Genomic DNA, 6,000 nt, shown 5'->3' on the forward strand with positions numbered 1-6,000 from the left:
ATAAATGTGTCGTTAAAACCCGCCACCACCCGACACAGCCAACTAGTAAGGGTTGTCACGTAAACAGAACGTGGCCAATTCGTCACTCGTACAGCACGCCGGTGTGTTGGAGAGCCAAGCCATAACATTTACAATCTGAGCATGACGTTTCGCCAGTAATTACAACTAGCTTCATCAGGCGACAGCCAGATGAACGAAAGTAATACAATCTATCTTGAATGTTTCAAACACCACCACCTCGTTGTGTCGATCACGTACAAAGGGACGCCTCGAGTTGGTGCCTGAAGCTCCGTCATGCTGCGTTCTCCGCCGTGATGCGGACCAAATTGTTGACCCAGGCCACTCTCGCAAGAGAGACACTTCAGGTCGAAACGGGTCCACGCCCGGTGAAATAAACGCGACCAATGAATACCTGGGCCACATCTGTACTTCGATTTAAAGCTTTCGTGACTGCAGGGATTCATCTTCTTGGTTCTGTCGGTATAGTCACGTAGAAGGGAAATAATAAAATAATAAGAAATGTTTTTTTTATGTTTTATTTTAAATAATAAAATATTGAAAATAAAAAATCTATTTTATTATGTTTAATTTTTATTATTTTATTATTTCCCTTCTACGTGACTTTACCGAAAGAACCAAGAAGACACATCTGTACTGTTACCTGGGTAACATTTGTAGTATCATAAATCTATTGGTCGAGTTTAGGGGTGGTGAGCGGGGGGGCTGATTCAGCAGTCTTCTTCTTTCGTACGGCTGCTGATGTAGACGCAGAGCAACAACTCCAATTTAACATTCAGGTGGTCCATCACAGATCGCCGCGTCAGCAATAGCGGAGTGTAACGCTGTGATGTCTCCTTCGTATTAGGCGATCGGGAATGGAAGGTTTTTTTATTTTCCATTTGTGCATCGGGCATCCGCAACTTCTGCCAAGGTTTGTGCAGTCGATGCGATGTTGGGTGGACCATGAGCTTCGTGGGAGATCAAACCAGCGTGGTGAGGTATGGTCAAACAAATCCCCCAGAAACCGCACGGCGTGGGTAGGACCTCACATATCCGTTGACTGACTCATCATGTCTGTACCTTACACACGACGAGTGTATTTATCCAGGAAGCCACACCGAGTGTGCTTATGCACAAGCCCAGGGAGAGGTCTTCTACGTTTGAAGCTTTCGTGACTGCAAGGATTCATGCTCTTAGTTTTTTCGGTAAAGTCACGCAGGTAAAAACATGAAATTTAAATTAATAAAAATAAAATAATAATTTTAATTTCATTTTTTTTACCTACGTGACTTTACCGAAAAAACTAAGAGTATAGGTCTTCTACGGGTCGGCATTTCACAAGCAGGGGGACACGATCCAACGCGTGGCTCACCGCACGCCACTCAAGCCACGCGCATTCCGGGACAAAAACATTGTCTCGGGGTCCGGCGGTCGATCAATAAACACGCGCATCGTGCAGCTTCGGCCTTGCTCGTCCTCCAGGGTCGCCGTCTGTCTGCCAGTTGCCCCCCCCCCCACCCCCACCACGACTACTCTCTATCTCCTACAATGCGACCTTACAATCCACATTCACCAATTCACATTCACCAATTGCAATAATCGCAGTCATAATGTGCAGCCCTTTGTCAATGCACTGCTGCGTGGATGAAAGTGATGGCCATGGGGTGGTCGTGATAGAACCGGCCCTGGGCCTCTCCAAAGTCGGCTCGGCCTCAAGCGAGTACCTGGTGCGGTGTGTAAACATCCCCACTGGGGAGACAAAGGCGGTCGGGCGTGGTGGTGGCCACCCACCCCTCCCTCGTGTGCCGTTCCGGCCTTCACAGGCGCTCGCTAACAGCACTTGCCCCAACAGTCTGTTAAGGCTACACGGTGGAGTCTTTATCTTTGGTCGTTTGACCATACTTCACCACGATGGACAGTGCGGGGTTAGTGAAGAGAGAGAGAGAGAGAGACACGCACGATTAGTTTAAAATCACACGCCTGCACTCCCGTCGTAACTTTGACCGTGGTCGAGAATTGAACTCGGGTAACCAGATTCACAGCGCAGTGCGATAACACAACTTGTTCCCACCGCTCCAGCCCAAATAGCGCACGCGAAGTGTCGAGCACTGCGCGTTGTTTCGCGATAGCAATGAGATTAGCGGGGGGGGGGGGGGGTGTGGGCAGAGCGGTGGTGGTTTTGGCTTCCTGCGCTATCCAACACGGCCACCTGAGTTCGATTCAAGACCACGGATATTTTGGTTGCCATAAATTTCCGCGCGATAAGCCGCTTTGTTTGAGCTATCACTTGTGGCCAGGTCGCTTCTTACCTGGTAAAGAAAAACTAAAAAGTTACTTTTTAGTTTTAGATATCCTCGGTAACGAGTTTGATGATCGGCATGGGTGAAGTATGGTCAAATATCGATTTAAAGCTTTCGTGACTGCAGGGATTAATCTTCTTGGTTCTTTCGGTAAAGTCACGTAGAATGGAAATAATAAAATAATACAAATAAAACATAATAAAATAATTCTCATGACGTTTCGGCCACAACGCAAGCAGCCGTCCTCAGGTGGAGAGCAGGTCTGTCGAGTAGACAGAGTCTGAATGACGTCATTATTTTATTATGTAGAATTTTTATTATTTTATTATTTCCATTCTACGTGACTTTACCGAAAGAACCAAGGAGATATGTTCAAATAGCCACCACGCTTGTGTAATTAACACAGCGTGGCGCAGCAGGGAATTACTTGTGAGCCACGCCACTTGTTAGCCACCACAAGCACACGGAAGCACAACTCAAGGTGCTTTGTTAATCCACTACTGGATGATTGCCTCTCCACGTCGTGTCGCTCATGTGGGTTGTAGTGCAGTGGTCAGCGCGCTGCGCTACGAACCCGGCGACTCGAGTTCGATTCCCGCTCGCGGCCACCAAGTCCAATGACGGTTATCTGAACCGGTCCTGGGCCTCCCCTTGGTCGACTCAAACCTCCAATGAGTAACCTGGTGCGGTGTGTAGTAACCATCGCCACTCGGGAGACAAAGGCGGCGGGGCGTCGTGTTAGCCACCCACCACCTCGTGTGCCGTGCCGGCATTCATAGGTGCTACTCGCTAACAGCACTTGCCCCAACAGTCTGTTCAGGCTATACGGGGGATATTTGTTGTTTGATCATATTTCACCGCGCTCGTCAATACAGGTTGGTAAAGGATGATACAATCCTTATATATATTAGCTGCTGACGCAATTGTCCATTGCGAAAAAAAATAACTAATCAATCTTAGATAATTTTAATGCGTAAAACCTTGAGTAAAAACTAAAGATGTAAATAAATATTAGATTTGCTTTAATCTAACGAAGGATGTACAGTTATAACTGTAATGCAAAAATACATATATGTATTTATATATATGTATTTTTGTATTGTACTTCATTTGCTCCCACATCTATGCTATCATCGCGCATCCACAAACCCGAACTGACCAGCGTGGTGAAGTATGGTCAATTAACCCCCCAGGACAACATTTAGCCTTTAATTGGTCGCGTTGCTGTCGATAAAATTGGTCAGTTTATCAGCTCAATTTTATTAAACAGGTCCACAACAATCTATTAAAACACAAAAGTAAATGTTTAATGTATTAAATATATGTATTATTGTGTGTGTGTGTATATAAATAAAAAGGAAATATTGGGTATTGTCTCGACCACGTGGTGTGTTAAAAAGCCGACGAATCTCTGATTCGCGCACTTAATGTATATCCTACAAGAGGCTTTGTAAGTTTGCGTTTAAATATTTAGTTGTAAATGTAGCCGAATGTTTAATGATATGTAGTTGTATGTAAATATATCCCAACCGTTCATCAAGTAAAGAGTTGACTTGTTCGCTAACCTATACGCATTCATTCAGATGACGATAATAAACCATGACGAGATAAATAACCTTCACGACTTTACGAATCAAATCTATAACATTTAAGCTCACAATCATCATCCTCATCATCATCCATGATCAATCCACTGCTGGATGAAGGCCTCACCCTAATCCGTCTCCATCTCTCGCCATCCAGCGATGTCATTTACGATTATCCACCCACCACATTTACAACCCGACGATTTAATTCTTGAACGAATTTACGGATAACATTTCACATTCAAGCCCACAACACAACAGCATATATATTAAAACGTCGTTAATTAATTTGTAAATACCTTTGATATTGTAGTTGATTCCATAAATCCGATTCAATAACATAACCGCATGAACGAAAATGTGTCCAGAGAAAGTATCAACGTCGATATGGGATTGTTCTCCGTCGTTATGTCCACGAGACTCAAATGGAACCGCCTTGGATCATAATCGATCACTCACGAGGCATGCAAATTAGCCACGAATGCGGACTGCCGATTCCCCCGTGGGGTTAATTAGCCACTCGGTATCGGAACGCTGCTCGGCTCGCTTGGAGTCGGGATTGTCGGCGTAAGGCACTACCACTAAGAGGACAAACTATAATACATAATCCAGAATAATAACAAACGGTAATAATAAGTATATATTAATTTTACCCTATATTTCTATATTAATGGTATGCTTTGATCTTGATTTGAAGCTTTCGTGACTGCAGAAATCCATACTCTTTTGGTTCTTTCGGTAACGACACGTAGGTAGAAATAAAATAAGACAAATCACGACGTTTCGATCGCAACACAAGCGATGGTCATCAGGCAAAAGGTATCGGAACGCTGCCTGATGACGACCGCTTGTGTTGCGATCGAAACGTCGTCGTGATTTGTCTTATTTTATTTCTAACCACATGACTTTACCGAAAGAACCAAAGAGTAATAGTATGCATCATTAGGTTAAACAAGGCGACAAAGATGGATGTGGCGTGCCAAGATTATTCCGGACAGTTACACCTGAAATGTATCACTCGGTACACATTTTGGAATAATGCTTAACGGAGAGAACACATCTGTTAATAATACGAGACGCAACTAGCGGGAGACTAAACCAAGGAGACGGAACTAACGAGACAACAACAACAACAACGACCACCACCACCAGACTTCCCAATCAACCACGACAATCGATTCGCGAACGGAATCGCAGGCGGGGGGAATCGTGGGCAAGTGGCCGCATGCCCCAATCTCATAACCCCCACTTGGGGATACAGCGGAATCCTGTGTGGGCTTATCTCCAAAGCGGGGAGGGAGAAGGGGGGCTTTTTTTCATACAACAACTCCGAATCACATGAAAGGTGCATGCATGCTTTTCCTCGGAACACCTCCAAGCCCATTAGGACTGACAATCATTAATGCTTGGGGCGAGCGCGATTATTTATCACTTGGGAGTGGGCGAAGGGGAATCAATAGTTAACTTTTTGGTGGCGCCTATTGATGTTATCTCGTCTGGGAGGGCTGTGCATAAACAGCTTTAGCGGAGGCCCTCCTCCCAGCGCGGATGAAAGGGGCAGGTCTACGCGCTCCTCTCGATTCCAAACCAGCCCCCAAAGTTACGGGCGTGATCCGTTTATAGATAACCCACTCGAACGACAGCGGGGAGATATGAGGCCATCGCTCCTCCCGCAATCAAAACGAAAAGCACCTACTGAGCTGTAGGTGTTTTTTTTTTAAGAAGCGGCCTGGCCACAAATGAGAGCTCTACGAAGTTGGCTTACCGCGTGGCAATGCACAGCAGCCACATTCTCTAAACGCGCATTGCTTGTAAACGTGGAGGGAAAACCCGGAGACAAATCCACGCGAGGAAGACACCGCAAACTCCAAATATAGAGCAGCAGGTGTCGCGGTCGAACTCACGACCTCCTGCATACCAGGCGAGGTAGTTAACATCTATTCCGCCGCGGTGAGCTTCATTATAAAGAGAGAGCAAGTTTTAGTTGCGACGCTGGGTTGTAGCAGTGGCGCGCACAAAAAACAACAACAACAAGAACTGAACACATTCATCAATTAATGGCATAGAATTTGAACAAAAAATATGTGACAGGTGACATTTCGGGCGATGGACCT

Source organism: Lampetra planeri, chromosome 4 (genome assembly GCF_965212315.1).
Source record: "Lampetra planeri chromosome 4, kcLamPlan1.2.h2, whole genome shotgun sequence".
Classification (NCBI taxonomy): domain Eukaryota; kingdom Metazoa; phylum Chordata; class Hyperoartia; order Petromyzontiformes; family Petromyzontidae; genus Lampetra; species Lampetra planeri.